Source organism: Tachypleus tridentatus, unplaced genomic scaffold (assembly GCF_004210375.1).
Source record: "Tachypleus tridentatus isolate NWPU-2018 unplaced genomic scaffold, ASM421037v1 Hic_cluster_2, whole genome shotgun sequence".
Classification (NCBI taxonomy): Eukaryota; Metazoa; Arthropoda; class Merostomata; order Xiphosura; family Limulidae; genus Tachypleus; species Tachypleus tridentatus.
Genome location: NW_027467782.1, coordinates 28,214,746 through 28,233,535, shown reverse-complemented (window position 1 = coordinate 28,233,535; position 18,790 = coordinate 28,214,746). Strand labels below are relative to the sequence as shown.

General features: G+C 33.0%; 1 long non-coding RNA gene across 5 annotated transcripts; it reads right to left on the bottom strand.

Moving 5' to 3' along the window:
* Positions 1-1,893: 1,893 nt before the first annotated feature.
* Positions 1,894-15,266, bottom strand: LOC143242196 (uncharacterized). Of its 5 annotated transcripts, none has more exons than XR_013022560.1 (4): positions 15,230-15,251; positions 12,735-12,841; positions 9,464-9,569; positions 1,894-2,238 (listed from the first exon to the last, which is right to left on the bottom strand). It is a non-coding gene; the product is annotated as an uncharacterized LOC143242196 (long non-coding RNA). The 5 variants fall into 5 exon arrangements; XR_013022559.1 differs by lacking the exon at positions 15,230-15,251 and adding an exon at positions 14,949-14,969; XR_013022558.1 differs by lacking the exon at positions 15,230-15,251 and adding an exon at positions 14,422-14,702.
* Positions 15,267-18,790: the final 3,524 nt, after the last annotated feature.

Here is an 18,790-nt window from a genome sequence, read left to right as displayed (position 1 = left end):
ACTAGTATTGGTTACTTTGTTCACAGCAGCACTTCATTTGTTTCTTACATAAATGTTATAGAGACACTTAAGTTGTATGTACATTTTATATTTTAGTTAATTATGTATTCTGTTTAAAATTCACATTTGAAAGGTTTAATAACTGCTACAAAATAACCAAACTTTGCCCTTGCTCTACATGTCTTACAAGTACAAAATAGTGTATTAAATTATTTTTTGTCAAAAAATAAAGGAATCTCTGCTGTTCATACCATTCTATTGCCTGCTGATTCCTGTTGACATGTGATGTATATAATCAACAGTAAGGAACAGGAAAGGAAAATGAAACATTTAAATTGAACTATAACTGAAAACAGATATGAAATTATATATATGATCCAAGGAAGATATTTTGAGATGAATTATTCAACAGAGTTAAAATGAAAAAACACATTTCTATTTCTTAATTTTAAGCATTTCATTGAACTATAAATGAATTATAATTTAAAACTTAAAATATTCTTAAATCAAAAGTATTTCCAATAGTACTTACCCTCTACTTACATTTACAACTATTACTCAACTGCCAGGATAACACTGGCTCTCAATGGAGTATGTTAATTTCAAAAAATACTCACCCCCTCTTACACTTATAGTTAAAATCCGACATTGATAAAGTGAAGGGACTGATGAAAGCATCATCTGTATAGATCATAACTGAGTCAATGGATAATTCACACCCTAGTGCACTACATTCAGAATAGACATGTTCTTCATATATGGGTGGAAATGTTACCTAATTTATCAAGACTACAAGCCAGACCCAAAGAAAGTAGCCAAGATTTCTCCACTCTAAGTTGGAATTAAAAAGCCATATTCCTTATATCTCACACTGTTGGTTAGGACAAGCAGACTGTGAACTACATATATAGATATGCTCCCTCCCTTTACCATCTCATAGAGATATGTTATGATATCATCAACAGTGGACTACAGAAAGAATTTCATCATCTTTGTTGACACATCAAAATCTATGATGAAGCCACCAGAAACAAAACAGTAGACAAAAGGCATGTGGAATATTTAAATATGGTAAGTAGAGATTTGAGGAATCTTTCCCTAACTTTCTCATCATATTGAGGACATTCCTTTTCACTAAGTGTGTGAGCAATACAACATATAAATAGCTTTTCCAAACTGAAATTAAGACTTACTTGAGATCCACAATAAGTCAATTAATGCTCAATAACCTAGCCATCCTCTCCATCAAACATGAACTAGCTAATCCAATTAACTCCAAAGCTGTGATATAGAAGTCTGGCTCATTAAAGGCTAGGAAGATGTGATCCATCTCATCAGAACAACAACTGGATGCTTGGCAGGACAAGTGTGACTGTTCAACTGCAAATATCTTATATCAGATTTGTAATAAAGTTATTTCATTAGGCTTGGTGTTTAATTTAGTACACAAGTCCTCAGCAATGGCACTCTGAAATCTTGCCCAGACTGATATTTTCCTTCACTTCCACTGGGTAGGAATATCTTCAGTAAAAGCACTTTTATTTTTCTGATACAGCAACTGGCCTTTGGAATGGATTGTTTTCAGATGTAATAGATGTAGTAAATTTAATGGAGTTTAAGAAAAGACTTGGCAAGTATTTTAAAACTTGTAGTTTCACCTAAAATTACTTTAATGGATGGGATAGCCTGAAAGAGCTGACAGGTCCCTTGCTGTCCTTAAATTTTATGTAAATGTAACAAATTAAATGTTCTTTGTTTTCAATACAATAATGCAGAATTCTATTCATTTTCATGGAAATAAATACATGTACAATTTTATAATTAAAATGTAAGATAAGCCCAAAAGATACTTTCATTATAAGTTTTATTTTTTGTGAACAACTAAGTATACAAACTAACATTGTTTAACTGTAGCTATGCTACAAATACTCACTGATTCTCACAAAACTAACCATGGGTAAAGCAATGACATATTTTATAAAGCTTTTCTATTTCTGTAACAGCTTTGAACTAGTATTTCATTTTTGTAGTAACTTCTGAAATAAATAGTGATAATTTTATCACAATAAACTCAAACAAATCTGCTCAAACACCACAATTTCCTATGTTAAAAATGATATACTACATTTGTATTAAAGTAAAAGTGATGTTTAAAATACAGAGGCTAACTTACTCAGTGGTGAACCAGCTGATGGAACAACATATACCCCAGGTAACCTTCGTCTCTGAAGCATCACACTGTAAGAAAAAGGAAAAGTTACATTAATATTATTGCATTACCACTTGAATAATATTTTTAATATAATTTGGTTGAATTATTTTGAAATGTGCATAATCTCTTGAAATTCAACCACTTTATGTCTTTCAGGTGTGCATATGTATATAGCCACTGTACCTGTTCATTAAATGAATGAAACAAAACTCGTATCTACCAAAAGATTGAAAATTGTGCCTTATTTTTCTTTCTTAAACATAATAACATTAAAAATGCAATAACAATATGTAACAGTACCAATACTGAAAAGAAAGATACCATTTATAAAAATTATATCAGTGGTGACATAGTCATTCTAATGCTGAAGGATACTCAACATTGATAGTTTTTCCAAATTTAGAAAAGGGGACTAACCCTCTCCCATGACCTTCCTCAAGTCACTGTGCTAAGTTTGGTGCTGACTGATCAAAAAATATGGAAATCTAAAAGGAATAGATACACATGCATATTGACATTTACTGATATATGTTATATAGAACATTCTTTATAGGACATACAGAAGTTCTTTACTTAGTAAATAAAATTAATGAGTAAGTGGTTTGAAAGATGACATTTTCCTAAGCTGAAAATGTATTTCTAATAATACCTCCTCTGATAATATCCATATTTCTCAGTCTCCAGCATTTCCACTGTTTGCCCATCTTAGCTTAATATTAAAAAAATTTGCTCTAGCCTTTTATACCCCACTCAAATGCTTTAGGTGAATTCCAATTTTCAAACTTCTTCTATTTAGGTACAATATATGAACACCTTATTCAAGACATAAAATGGCTTTTAGTGGGGAGGTAGGATGGAATAGTGTCAGCAGAGGAAAGTGTTATTAAAAATATATTTTCAGTGTAAGAAAATGTTAGCTTTCAAAACATACTAAGCATCCACTTATGTATGGCTAAAATTCTACATTGAGGCTGGTGTAGGCATTATCCATACAGAAAACATCTGTTCAGAACAAGAGTGTACCACAATAAAAATTGGTATAAGAGTGGGAGAACTGCACTACATCCAGAACAGATATGTTCTTCACCTCTGACATCAAAGGTGGAATAGAACACGAGTAAGTGTCAGTTGAGATCAGACCTGACCAGACTGCTGAAATTCCACAACTTGGGATTGGAACTAAAAGAGTTGTGGCACCTATGTACCACGTTTTGATGGTAAAAAAAAATTGGCTACTGATGTACACGTTAGTGGTACATATATAGACACACACACACACACTTAGTTTTGATTGTATTCCAACCTGTAGCCAGAGTATGATACACTTCACCACACTGGAATCATCATGATGAAAATGTAAACAGTACCTAAATAGACAAACTTTCTCCTCCACTTGAAAAAGTCCAAAAGGCAACACACTAGGCACAGAATGATGGGATTGTGTACACCATACTCAACCAAAGGAACAGAACTCATCCAGTCTGGAATTATGAACACTCATCCTTACTCCTCAACCATATGGAGAAGGAGTATTTCACTTGACCCAGAATTATGGAGAAGACGTAGAACCTGCACTCAACCAATGGCCTAGGATGAAACCATTTTGCATTTGGAATTTTGAGGAGATAGCTGACCTCCTTTCGTGAACATTGTACAAAACCAACACTGATCAAAAAGAAGAGCCACACAATCCTCAACTGGATAACATCATGTCAAACTTCAGCTGAAATTACAAGTAGGCTCAAAAGCAAGAAGGTGTCACTCCTACTAACATCTGGGAAAAACATCCAGAGACCCAAAAAGAAGGGCCCCAACTTCACCCTCTTCTCCAAGACTGGAGAAACACACTCAAACACCCTAGATGAAAAAAAACAAAACGATGTCCATCACCCCAGCAACTCAAAACTGGGGGTTCTCAAGCTCCTTTAGTAGTCTGGTGAGTAATACGTGTCAGAAAATCCTGAGAAACAGTGTTCTGGAAACAGTGCAATAGGCAAACCAATTATAAACCATGGAGCTGAGCCTTGAATATAGGACCATAGTCCATGTATAGAAAAGGTACAGCAGTGATAGTGCCAGAGCAGACAGATTTAGCTGCAGTGTCTGCAAGCTCATTCCCACAAATGGCAACATGGATTGGTATCTAGACAAACTGGATCAAATCAGTTTTGAATATCGGCGAGAACAGGGTATAAACTTACGTGAAATTGTTCCAGGGCCAGTAGAGAACTAAGCAAGTGAGTATAAACAGTGCAATTTGAGTACTGCTTATCTTCTATGTGATCCAGGGCAAGAGAAATTTCATACAGTTCAGCAGTGAACACAGAAGCTGTAGAGGGGATTCTGTGCACAACCACTGAACCACAACAAACTATGGCAGAGCCCACAGAGTCACCTGATTTTGAACCATTTGTATAAATAGGAAGGGAAGGATGGTTTGAAAGATGTTCAGCAAATAACAGACAGTATTTCCAATAGGGAGTATCTGCATTTCTCAGATAGGTCACATTTGTGGTCTGTAATAAAACATGGGATGGGCTGACTGGTGGGTACAGTAATGCTATCAAGGACAAGCCCAATTCACTCAACTGCTCTTGGATAACAAGGCCAAAAGGAGCAATGGCAGATTGCCTGTTTTGAAAAAGCATGGCCCATCAAGGAAAAACAAAAAACACAACCCCAGGTGGGATGCTTTGGTGAGGAATGAAGTTTCAAAGCACACAGTAGACAGTTGCAAATGGCAGAGGTGCAAGGACGTTCATGAGACTTTGTGTGTAAGTTCTGAACTGGGAAGTTCAGAAAGCCCCAATACAAAGCCAAAGTCCCTGTTGATGAACGGGGTTCAGCATTTTTAAGACCAAGGTCCTGGCAGAGCCATAGATCAGTGATCCATAGTCTAGTTTCATTCGAATAAGAGAACAATATATCTTAAGCATAGAACATCAATCTGCTCCCAAAATGGTGGAAAAAATGACAAGGAGGATGCTCAGTGCTCTTGTACATTCGACCCATAGTTGCTTGATGTGTGGTATAAAAGTCAGCTTACGGGCAAAGATAAATTCCAAGAACTTTGATTCAGGGACCACAGGTAGCACAACTTCACCGATATGGAGTTAGGATCAGGGTGAATACCTCGTTGGTGATAAAAGTGCAAGCAAACAATTGTAGAGACAGAAAAGGTAAAACTGTTTGCTGTGGTCTACTTCAATATATGATTAAAGGCAGTCTGTAGCTGCTGCTCAATATAACACATGTTCAATGCTGACATGGGATGTGAAAGTTGTTGACATAGGGCCAGTTTACAACAGTAAGAGGGAGTTGTTCTGTGATAGCATTAATCTTTATAATGAAAAGTGTGACACTCAAAACACAGCCTTGAGGGACTGCAAGTTCCTGTAGAAAAGGACAGGAAAGTGCTGAACCCACACAAACTTGGAATCGCCTGCCCATTAAAAATTTTAAAATAAATATGGGCAAATGGTCACGTAACCCATATAAATGGAGGTCTTGCAAAATACCATTCCTCCATGTTGTATCATAAGTCTTCTCAAGGTCAAAGAATATTGATACAAGATGTCGTTTGAGAAAAACTTCTCTGGTTGAGGGTTGAAGCGAATCAGGTGGTCCACGGTGGAGCATTGTCATCAAAACCCATGCTGGGTGGGCAAGAACAGGCTGTTTACTTTGAGGAAACAAACAAGATGAGAATTAACAATCCTCTCTAAGATTTTGTATAGACAGCTTGTTAAAGCAACTGGATGGTAATTTGAAGGATTCTTAGGATCCTTCTCAGGTTTAGAGTAAGGTAGGAAAATATCCTAGTGCCAGGCATCAGGAAAAACATTTTCCTGCCAGATCTAGTTAAAAACAATCAGAAGAATAGCAAGAGATGCAGGAGATGAATGGCACAGCATTTAAAGTGTATACCATTAGGTCCGACCAACAAAGGGCCAGTTTGAGTTCCACAAGTGTAAAGGAACGATTATAGTCATAGAGACAATCAGCCTGAAAGGAAAGAGGTAATTATTCTGCACGAGTCTAGTACGTCAATGAGTTAGTACAAGCCACATAACACTTGAAGGTTCTACAGGACATACCAACAGATCAGGATTGGGGATGTCATAAAGGTGAAAATGGCTGGCAAATGGATTGGTAAGAAGGCTCCTCCTTTCCTGATTGCATGAGTCTTGGGAAGAAAAGGCCTATCAGGGTAAAGCAGGACAAATGGGCAATGATAACTAGTCCTATGCACATCAATTGCAAACAACACTGACCAACAACAAAAACAGTATTTAAGAGAACGATGAAGAAAAGAACAAGGAACTAAGGCCTCAAAAGGAGGATGAGACATGAAAAACAACTGTAAAATCCCAATTTGGTAACTTGAAAAGTTTGCTTTAGCTAAAGAATACAAAAGGATTCTAGCAGACCATATAGAACTGGGGATTCAAAATCCTTCCAATATTTGGAATGCCTAAAAATAGTGGATAAAGATGCCTTATATAAAGCCATTGTAGACAAAGCAAGACCCTTCTCAAATACCCATGTCACAAAACAGGATATGGTAAATACTTTGGAATGAAGAGGGTTTAAATACCTCTCAATACACAACTGACAATAAATATTTCACTTTTGTTGATAAATGATCATGACTGGCCTACAGAGAGATTTAATTAAATACAAAGGAACAGGAACACAATTTCCAAATTAGAAGATGGAGTTTCCATATGTCTGGGTGGAGAATGTCTGATCAAGGTTGCCTCAGCAAAGACTGAGAATATGAAAGAAATAAAGGTGGACACTCCTGCAGGTAGTGAAAAAGCAGAAATTATGCTTGAGTTGGCCAATATGGTGTAACCAAGAGAACTCAACAGGGAATAGAACAAACCATAGTTAGAACCTGAATAAACAGCCAAACTGGGAGAAAATGCATACAGATATGAATCTGTCCAGTGCTAAATGAACACATTTACTGCAATGCTTGAGAATAAGGTATTGAAGATCAAAACAACTGCAGTGTAGGATTCCAATGATTCACAAAGGCATTCATCATTGGAGATCCAAAATGTGAGCAAATCCACTTATAAACCTTATGATGTAGCATCAGTCATGCTGGAAAATTCAGTTGGGTTAAGACAAGTGATCTGAAATTAAATTTAACCCCTTTGGAACATGACATACTTAATGACTCATTGGATAAGAATATGCACAGTACAGAAGGTCCAAGGTATGAAAACAAAGGTCTTGAGAATGTGTACTTCCTCGAAGAGAAATCTGAGATACCACCATGGAATTGTCAGAATGTATCATATCAATTTTTCCCTTCAAGGAAAACATGCTTTGAACCATTGCCCAGCGTACTGCATGAAGTTTAAGAACATTGATGTGAAGGATAGATTTATCTTCCATCCAAGTACCCTGGAGCTCCTAACCTTGAAGATAAGCACACCATACCTAAAAAGATGTCTGAACAAATGGATCTTGGGATGAGGTGGTGGAATAAAAGTGTTGTTCCGATCCAATCACTATTTCACAAATGACAATGTTGCTCTATGCAAGGAGACAGCTCATCAAAGGATCAGGATGCATGATCTACTGATTTCACAGTGATTAGTAAAGGGACATCATATGCATTCATCCCAAAGGAAAGATAGGCTCAATGGATGCTCACATCAAAAAAAAAAAAAAAAAGATAACCAAGAGAAGTAAAAACCTGACAGCTCTTTCCATGGCTTGAAGCCTTATGTATGGTGGTTGAACACATCTTAAGAGAGTATTGAAAAATACACACAGATGAATGAGATATTGTACTGGTGACAAAATATATTTATTCAGTGTGATAACGAAGCCCAATTTTGTGGCTTCTGAAAGGAGAATCTGAGAGTGTTGTTCTACTAATTGATAAGAAGGAGCAAGTTTTCCATATGATGATGTATGCACAGATCCATGTAATTCAGGTTATGAGAAAAACTTCAAAACTTTGAAGAAGACACAAGATGCTGATATAAAACCAAAAGGTAAAGCTCTGAACTGCAACGCTCCCCAAAACCTCACAAAAATCCAAGAAAACAACTGAAGAAAAGAGGCTGGAGGTGGCTTATCAAAATGTTTCTCTGTTTAGGTCAATTTAGTAAAAGGAACAGCCAGAAAAGAAAGTCTAAATTCTCCTCAATGATTTGCAAAAGCCACCTCAGAATCCTCTGAAGAGATACCCTTGGTTCGCATCACAACAGATCATATCATGGACATGTTTGAATGAGACTGACCCATCCCATCAGGTGACAAACACTAGATATGAGAGGCAGAAGAGGAGAGGTTTGCTTGAGCTCTGCAATAAGAACTGTAACTTGAGAATTTATACTTATCAGTAAGATTTTTTCATTTTTTATGTAATATATAAATATAAACAAAAAGATTGAGATTTTGCCTAAGGTACTTCAGTGGAGTACAAAAGACTGAAACAAGCATTCTAAATGCTTAGATAGGCAAAGAGTCAAAGTCTTAGAGATTGAGAAATGGCTGTATTATCAACAGATTTAAGTATGATTTGGAAACAATTTTCTTAGTAAAAGTAACTAGTGGTTTAGCTTCTCAGTTCAGTAAATACATCTTTTGATTCTTACTTCAGTGAACAGGATACTAGTTACTGCAACACCTGCAAAAGTAGTAGTGATATTAAAAATCACAACTCTTGTTTTATTGGCTTTTTGACAAGCCTTATTTGAAAAAGGAATGAAGTTAGGCAAAACATTTTCATTGTAGAAGCTACTGCAGTTACCATGTACCACAGTTAATAAAAACATGGGGTTTCATGTCTAGAGAAATGCTGACAGAAATTATTATTTGTTTTATAATAAAAAATTGCTAATAGCAATAAAATCATTATGTAGTAACACACAAGGACAAATTTCATGTTATAATACATCACTAAGGTCTTTCAAACAAAACAATATATGATTCATGTGAGAAATAACTTAGTGAATTTATTATAGCCTTAGCATCAAGAAACAGAGAAGTAATGTACATGTACAATTATTAAAACTGATTATGGATAAAGCTTTTTCACTGAATCTTTTATAAAGCACTCTTCAACATTCTCAACACCCACAACAACTCATGAAGTTAATAAAGGAAATGATAGATTAATTTTGAATAAAAATCAAGATATCTTGAAATTTAATGAACTGTAAACCATGGTCTGTCAACATATAGTTTTAAAGAAGCAACTGTAAATTAATTAAACAAACTTACTGCTCTGTCATCAAAGAGTATTACACAAAGAATGGTGCATAACTTGGGTCATTTCATGGGCTACTTTTCTGGCCAACCACATTCACAGACAATCCATACAATGGAACTAAACACAAAATAAAACCTGAAATTTTATATTTTACACAAGTTTAGTTTTAGTAGAAATATATATTAAAACAAATACACAAAATAAATAAAATCATTAAAATATTTTAGTTTAAGTAAAATAAAAAGTGACTGACAAAGTAGTTGTAACAATATTATACTTGATGCTTAGAAATGATTACCCAAAAAATTTAACTGAAGTCTTGAGTACTGAAGAAATAAAATATTTGGCACTTAGAATAAAGATTTATTCAAAACTTTTTCTTTAGCCTTTGATAAATCAAGAAAGTGTTGCCTGAGGGGTGGAGAGATGCTTACGTTTATTTTATTTTTAAAGGGCATATTAAGAGTTAGAGAAATTATATGTCAGTTAATCTTACTTGCACAGTGAAAAAAAATCTAGGTCTGGTAAAAGAAGATTTACAAAGTAATTGAGAGAAAAATTATGTCATAAAAGAAATTAAATATCCTTTCACCAACGGAGAATCTTACTTATCTGTTACAAAAGAAAGATTGTAGACTCGATGAACTTGGGTTCTCATTAAGCTTTTGATAAGGTGCCACAAAAAAAGAATAGCAAGGTAAATCACACCAGTAGGAGTTAGGTAAAGACTGGACAGTGGGATTTATAGAGTAGCTGGAAGAAAAAAAAGAAGAAAAAAGCAGCAAACATTTGCTACAAAGTCTAACCAATCTAACAGACCCTTGTTTTTAGTGGAGAAACTCGGAGGATCAGTGGTATGATACTGATGTAAAGAACTAATAAATTAGTCAAGTTTGCCAATGACAAACTAATTATTCTAGCTGTATTCATTATGTTGAGGGTCACATTTTAAATAGGACAAACATTTGGTAAATTATTTTTAACTATATTAAGTGAAATAATTATTATAACTTGTATTATGCATTTGATATAGATGGTTTTAGATGTGGCAGATAAGTCATTTAACCCTTTCATGTCAGATCAAAGACCATATCATTAAGTTTGTTATGTTGCATTAAAAATTTTATTGTACTATTTTATGAATTTACATCAGTAAGTTTGGAATCAAACTGAAGGTTATAATTCAAACTTTAATATAATATATGAGTTAATTTCTAATTTAAAAGTAAATATTCAAAGAACACATCCAAATATAGATATTAGTGAGTCGCATGATATGTTAAATGTAGCATTGTTTAAAATTTGATGTTTGTGATGTCAACGTACCAAATCTAGTTTTGTACAAATTTAAGAACTCAAATTACAAACATTATCAAGTTATAATATCAAATAAGAACCTCATATCTTTTATTTTACAGAGATATAGCTTCTATACTGAATCAAACATTGTTCACCTCTTTCCATTTTTGGAAACGGTTCCTTATATACAATTACTTCAACATATGACGTGAATAATCAATAAACAGCTTAAAATATCCCCAGAGTGGTTTTACCTGCTATTTTAATCTTTGAAAAGGCTTCCACATTCCTTCAATTCAAGATTTAAAGGTTGCATCTTTAGCCTACTTGAAGTTTCATTTAGTTTTTTTTAAATCTAAATATATTTTATAAACTAAGATTAATAAATTATAGTGAAATTGAATGGTATCATTTTGGTTATTTCTGATTTTTTGGTTATTCAAATGTATATGTAAAACCTAAAAGAATTTTAAAAAATTGTTTGATATCCTCTAGTACAAAATTTTAAAAGCTTAGCAACTTGTGTCCAGCAGCAACTAAGTCCAAAGTTCATAGCCAAAAGAAATAATTGTTTCCTTTACTTCTTGATTTATCATTTTATATGTTAAGAAAAATAAGTTTAATAATTTATTTCTAAATTGGAAAAATCAATATACATATATATATTGTATAATAATTGAAATATGACTATATATCACAAAATACTAGTCCACTAAAACACAGCCAAGACAGGGAAAATTAAAGATCAGTTATATTTTACTGGATATAAGTGCATGTGCCCTACATCAATGAAAGATTTGTTATGCAATTAGACATGACTGTAAGGTCCATATAATAAAAAAATTATATGAAAATATATACCATCATGAGACTTAAGCTACTTAAACATTTGTACTTTCATTTTATAATATGTAGTCATTCTAGCACAAAAAAGCATAATTTATATTTCTTAATTTTTTATGATGTTTACGAGGTTGGTCAAGTGACTGACCCTACATAGTTTGAGTAAAGAAACTTAAAAATATAAAGTCTTACATCTGATTTTTTTATATAGCATAATTGTAATGTTTACTAAAAGTCTACCAAAGTTTGTGAAGATACACATACTGTATCAAAAGTTATAATGCAAATACTTAATGCATGCAAATGTGTAGACAAACTCATGTATCATACACCAAACCCACAGCAAAAGGGTTAAGACAACTAATAGCACATACTCATTACAAGTCAAAACAAGCATTCCTTTTCAAGATAAATAACTATATAGTTGTCACTTGGAATACTGTTTACTGTTTTAGTGTGAAATACACATGCTGCTTATAAAAAAACAACAAGAAAAGTGTGGCTGAAAGTACCAACTCAGGATGAATCACAAAGAGCACAATAAATACATTTAAAGAAGAGCATTACTGCTGTGACAGGAGAAAGATGACCAAGAGGGGTGGTTAAATAGGATGACATGAAATAAAAAACATCATACAAGAAAGAGATTTGCTTAAAATGTATGAAATAAGAGCAACAAATTCTGTAAAAATATTAAAAGCAAAATGTTACGATGGGAGTGGGGTCTCAAATTTGAGAGATGACACAAGAAGACTCATTACTATTGTTTGTTAGTTTTTAAATTTTATTTCTTCTTAAATATTTACGAATAGATTTAAGTGACATCTCTCAACCTGAACAGCTGTTAGATGCAGTGGTCTAGAACAGTGAATAATGCAAAGCCTATTCAAGCATATTATTTTTGTTATACAATTATTACTTCATGATTAAATATACACCTTAGTCTACAAATGTATGAAAAAATAATTAAATTTCTATTTAGGATACCTTTTTAATTTCTATTTAGGATACATGTTTAATTGTTATTCTTATTTTAACATGAATCCTTGAGAAAAAAAATTTTCATAATTATTATAAAATTTCAAGTTGCATTACTAATTAAAATTTTTTTAAACTCATTTCTTTTTAAATTATTCTTACTTTTTCAATATAAATACAGTATCCTAGCCTGTATTTTTTGGGGTCTACATTTGCCTTAAGTCTCCTAGGCTGCAGTTCTGTCTTCCCTCCCATTATTCTGCCACTGACTAGATAGAAACAAAATCAAATTAATTTTGACCTTACAAGGAATTGGAAAGAATGATACTTCTCTTGGACTAGATATTACTTCAGTGCTTTGAAGAAGGTTACAGACCAAACATGAGCGACTTGCTACTATTTCTTGTAAATTCAGGAACAATGAACAGGTTTCAGAAGACAAGTCTGCTAATGTTTCCTTTTTTTAAAGTGATAAGAAAAACTGTTCATATAAGTATAGGTCTGTTAGCATTACATCTGTGATGGATAGTTTTTAAAAGTTTGATAAAAGATTTGTAGTAAATTATTTCATCAAAGTTTAACAAATTTGGGTATTCACTAGGGGATAATTTTTTGGCATTCATTAAAATAGTTGAGGGTGTAGAATGTGTATATTGATTTTCAGAGAGTATACAAAACTTGTTAAAAAATATGTGGGAGATAAGTTGGTTTACCTAATAGAAAAGCTTTTGGATGGAAGAATATATATGGTTGTTATAAACAAAATTTAGACAACTTGAATTAATGTCACCATTGGCATACCTCTGGGTATAGTATCAGAGTCTTTACCAATTTTGAATTACATCAAAGTGACACAGACAAAGAAATAACTGACAAATTTCTCTAGGTCTTGAATGTTGTAAGAAAGATGCTTCTGATTTACAAAATTATTTAGATTATTTGGTGTTTTGGGTAAATATACTGCTAGCAATGGATTCATGATGGTTTAATAATGAAGATAAGGCAGTTGATAGAACAGAAAAATTTTATTTAGAAGTTTGAATGTTTTGAAATAACTTGTTTCATCATCAACAAAATTTGAAAATTGTGTTCCTGAAATTATATCATCATCATTAATTTATTTAGTTAAGAAAAGCAGTTAAAGGACTGATAAACCAATGTTTATACATATAACAACTTTAGGTCTAAAGAACTTTGTCAATCATTAAGGTGATCTTCAGCTATATGGTAGACTTTTTTAAAAACAATAGAATTCAGGGTCTAAAGATCCTGCTGTGATGACAGAGAAATCCTTAAATGATACATCATGACTTGTAGTTTGAGAATGTACATAACTGGGCGAGTGGCTGGGTTTAAGTAGTGGATAACTGGTTCTTTTAGATACTCCCAATTGTTCACAGACTAAGTTTTTAACTGGTACATTTCATTTTCATTTTGCATAACAAAAGAACCTTGATGATTCACAAAGTTTTAACCCTAAAATTATTCTAAATTTTCACACATAACTCAGCTGTAAAATTATGTTTATAGTTTTACACAAGTTATTTCAAATTGTTCAAACTTGTAAATAAAATGTAGTACATATTTTTCAACCATTTTCATCTTCATTAATAAATAAATTGATTGTTTGTTGCACTTCCTACATAGCTAACAGGCATATAAATGGCAGATCATGTTTAATTATCATAAAAGCAATATAATGCTTTTGGATTATCACAAGTTAAATTTTATATGACTAACACTTCAGATTATATAGAGGTAGAAATATAGAATGTAAGCCTAAAAAAATTGTAATTTCATAGTACTTGTTTGGTCTTATTTGAAATATGCAAAGTCTTGAACATCTTACCTTAGGAAAGACACTAAACAGTTAGAAAAGGTCCAGAGAATGGTTACTAGCATTAGAGTGATACCTAGGATGGGAACTTTGTTATAGAAAAACAAGATCTCCATTTTTTTTTCTAGATGAAACGAACAGTGTGGAAGTATACTTTTTTTCATATTTTATTGTAAGAATGGTAAGACTTTGTAACACTGATACAAATTTGGTAGATTATGACTCTTCTTCAATTAAAATAATTTTTGGGTGATCACACGTTAAATTTTATATGATTATGACTATGACCAGTAAGGTGTTTGGCCTTTTAAATAATGAAAATAAGTGGTTTTATTTATTTTTTTAAATAGTTTTATCGTCTAAGTAGATCACCAAGTTCCATGTTGCCCTTAAATTTTACATTATAGTTTTATATCTACGATGGAAACAGGAAAGGCTTGTAATTAATAACGTTAGAATTTATAATAATATATGCTTTTACCAAAACTAACGGTAGTTATTAATATTAGGGCAATTCGTTTGGTTTCCTTTCCACTTACTTTAGCCTAATACGTTAAGTAGCTTAGTTATTTTCATTAGTAAAGTTTCTCAGTTAATCAACTGTCTAAAATTGTGTAATATACAATGGCATTCTAGCTCCACTTTCCTCGTACCTTTCTATAATATTTTCCAAGAAAACTTTCGAGTTAAAAATATAAAATGATCATACCACACCATCATTTTAATACCAAACAGCATCTAAATAGTGAATTATAATAGTATCCGCTAGAGGGATTGTTTTGCATGAATATAATTTCTAATGTTTTATCTTCCAGCATACCAGTGACACAACAGCATGTCTGCAGAATTACAGCGCTAGAAACCGAGTTTCGATACCTATGATAGGCAAAGCACGCACATAGCTTATAGTGTAGCTTTGTATATAACTTCAAACAAACAAACTGTCTTGGTAACTGCGAAAGAAACTGAAAAAAATTGACACTATATTACCATTATATATTCCTATTTAATACCTGTAACGTGAAAGTAAATTTTGTTCTAGCAAAATTCAATAAATAAAATGTGGCATAAACTGACATTAGAGTAATGCATATGTTGCTGTGTTTTCGTTTTCAAAGATTTACAGGTATCACACATTTTCAGTTAAAGACAGAGAACAAAACAAGACCCCGAAGAATCAAGGTTTTGTGAGAGGAATAGAGTACATAAAACAATAAACAACAACAAAAATATTCCCAAAAAAGAGACTGAGGAACATGCAGTGGAACATCAATATTTATATGAAAGTTTTTTATTTTCAGTAAGATAAACTTTAACCCTTTTTTCTTAAAATAATGTGAATTTAAACAAAATTTGGTCAATTCTTCCAAACAGAATTATTACACTCATTCTCCAGTAAGGGTGAAATATATATACAGGTACATGTTTTTTAAATCTATAGTGTTATACAGATTTTAAAACTGTTTTGTTTATTTGGTTTGCATGCAGTTTTAGCGTAAACTTGTAGTTCAGAAAGTCATTAAGAATGGTTCGTTGTAGTTGTTTTGATTTTTAGTCTCTATATTAGAGACAGTCAATCAATTTTGCCGAAGACGATTTTGCAGTAATATATAATATAACAGTTGAAGCAGCTACTGATTGTAATGTTTTCTGCTGACCAAGTTCAAGGTATTTAAACAGAACAGCCACTCAATACTTTGAGAGAACAAATTCCACAAGGTAACGCTGTCGATTGGACAAAGAAACAAAGTTTAACGTTTTCAATTCACGCACAGCTTGTTTTTAATTCACTTCCACTTGGAGTTCTTTGAATATAGCCTTAACTGAAAATCGTTATTTTTAGTTTTATTGAAATTAATTGTGACAGAGTGAAAGTTGTGTGACAAAACTAAACCAAATATAATTTTAATGTGATTATGTATCTGTAAGCACATATATTCCGTTTTTATTTCTCTCATAATCAATATTGTATCAGTGTTTACTAATTTTATTAAGTTTTGTGAGTTAACTCATACTAGAAAATGTAGTTACCAGATTTATAATTATTCTTCTTATTTTCTATTTGAATCTGCAGTTATTAGCAATCTAGCTTTATGACGCTTGTCGAAAAGTTAGTTTTATCAGAAAATACTATAAACATATTATAATAAGTAAATATCCTTTCTTACTTATCTACAACCATACAAAATCATTTTCTTTAATTACAACATTTAATGGATAGAGGCATGAGTTGCAGCCTTATTTTGTTTATATTATCACATGCAAAAATATAAATAAACAAAAAAGTATACATTATATCTAATGTATGTTTAGAAAATGTGTTGTAACGGATTTACTAATATATATGTATTTTAATATCGACGTTTGTTTCAGTTAAATACATATTTACAAATCCATGTAACTTATACTGTTAAATGTGTATTGCTAAATTTCAGCTTATTCTCTAAGTTTAGCGCAGTTAACTCTCGAGTGATTTATATGCAAAACGACTCGTTTGGGTTGAGAAAATATTTTACATAGAAGAGCGAACAACGTTTCGACCTTCTTCGGTCATCCTCAGGTTCACACGATGACCTTAAAAGTTATTTAAAGCGTCTTTCATATCTTCCGTGGTTTTACATTTACAGGAAGCCGTCATTACTTTAATTAAGTAGCATATAGAAGCCATTATTGATGCTACGATCAAAAACCTAAAGAGAGCCTGTATTAAGATATCCCTCCAACAGCATATTAGAAGCAACAGAAATACATGAGTTAAACACTCCAGAATAGACATCATAATTATGTTAACTCAGATCTTCCAAAGAGGCTTTGTAATTACTTTTAGTAAAATTAATATTTTGAAATATACGCCGCAGTTTGTTTGTTTTTTCACAGAGACTTCGAAACTTGTGTAGTGATAGTTTGGTTCCTAAGAGACGGTGTGTATTGTTGAGTATTTCTAAAGTAGCTTGCTATATAGGCCAAGCGCGTAAGGCGTGCGACTCGTAATCCGAGGGTCGCGGGTTCGCGCTCGCGTCGCGCTAAACATCCTCGCCCTCCCAGCCGTGGGGGTGTATAATGTGACGGTCAATCCCACTATTCGTTGGTAAGAGAAAAGAGTAGCCCAAGAGTTGGCGGTGGGTGGTGATGACTAGCTGCCTTCCCTCTAGTCTTGCACTGCTAAATTAGGGACGGCTAGCACAGATAGCCCTCGAGTAGCTTTGTGCGAAATTCCAAAACAAACAAACTCTCGCTAATGGTATACGTTGATTTATTGTTTAATAGCTAAATTAAACACATGAATGTCTTCAGATATTGCACATTGCCGGTTACTATGTAAGAGAAAAAATTGTAAAGTCAATTATTTGCGTATCGAGCAGTGAATCTAACGGTTCGATATTTTATATTCTGAAAAGTATACTGAAACACCGAGTCCATGACTTTGTGTCATGTTATTTGGGACTCTGTAACGAATGGAATCGGTTAACTGTTGTTCGAGACTTCTATTTTACACAGAATGAGCGATTTAACTCAATTTACTTTTGGTCAGTTCTTGATACTGCAATTGCGAAAAAAATATAAAGTATGACCTCGTCTGTGATAAATGGTGTTCACGTATTTGTTCGTAGGCACACACAGTTACCATTACAGATACGGTGTTCTATAAAACCGTGTTCACTGTAAACTACTGTTCTTTGAATGGATGTGACTCGTCCCTTACCATAGTTTCAATAGCCCTCTGATGAACATTTAGTATATTATTCCTTGACAGCTCGTTCCCTAGAGCTGAACGTCCTATGGTTTATTACGGTGCTCGCAAAGCTAATTAAAGATCAAATTGCGAATTACATCATAACGGCCTTGAATTTAGTTCGGCATTTATGGTGGTCTCAAGGCTTACCCTAACCTCCACACAAGTTTAATGTGGAAGTTATCTCTAATTTTAATGTAAGATGGACGCGATATCTAGTGCACAAATATCTTATCCGTATTTATACGTCTGATAATATTTTTTAATTTTATGCGAAACAAACTTGTTAGAGTTGAAAATATTGTAGGTTTATATTGTCCTTTTCTTTTCCAAGTAAAGATAATTCAAGTGCATAAACAAACCCATAGATTGGTGGAAAGTTCTGATAGAAATGCAGAAGTTAAATAAATTTTAACTACTTTTAATTCCACAGTATGTTTTGCTTGTTCATGTAAAATGTGACCGTATATTGAGCCGACATACAATATCTTTATTATTCCTTTACTTATTTTATAAGCATATAAAAAAGACAATTGTCTAGACCTATGCATATGTTAGAGAATTGGAGTGGCACGTGACATCTTGTAAAAGACGACCTTCGAAAGTTTTTGCTGGATATACCCACTTTATAAAGATATTCGTTGTGCG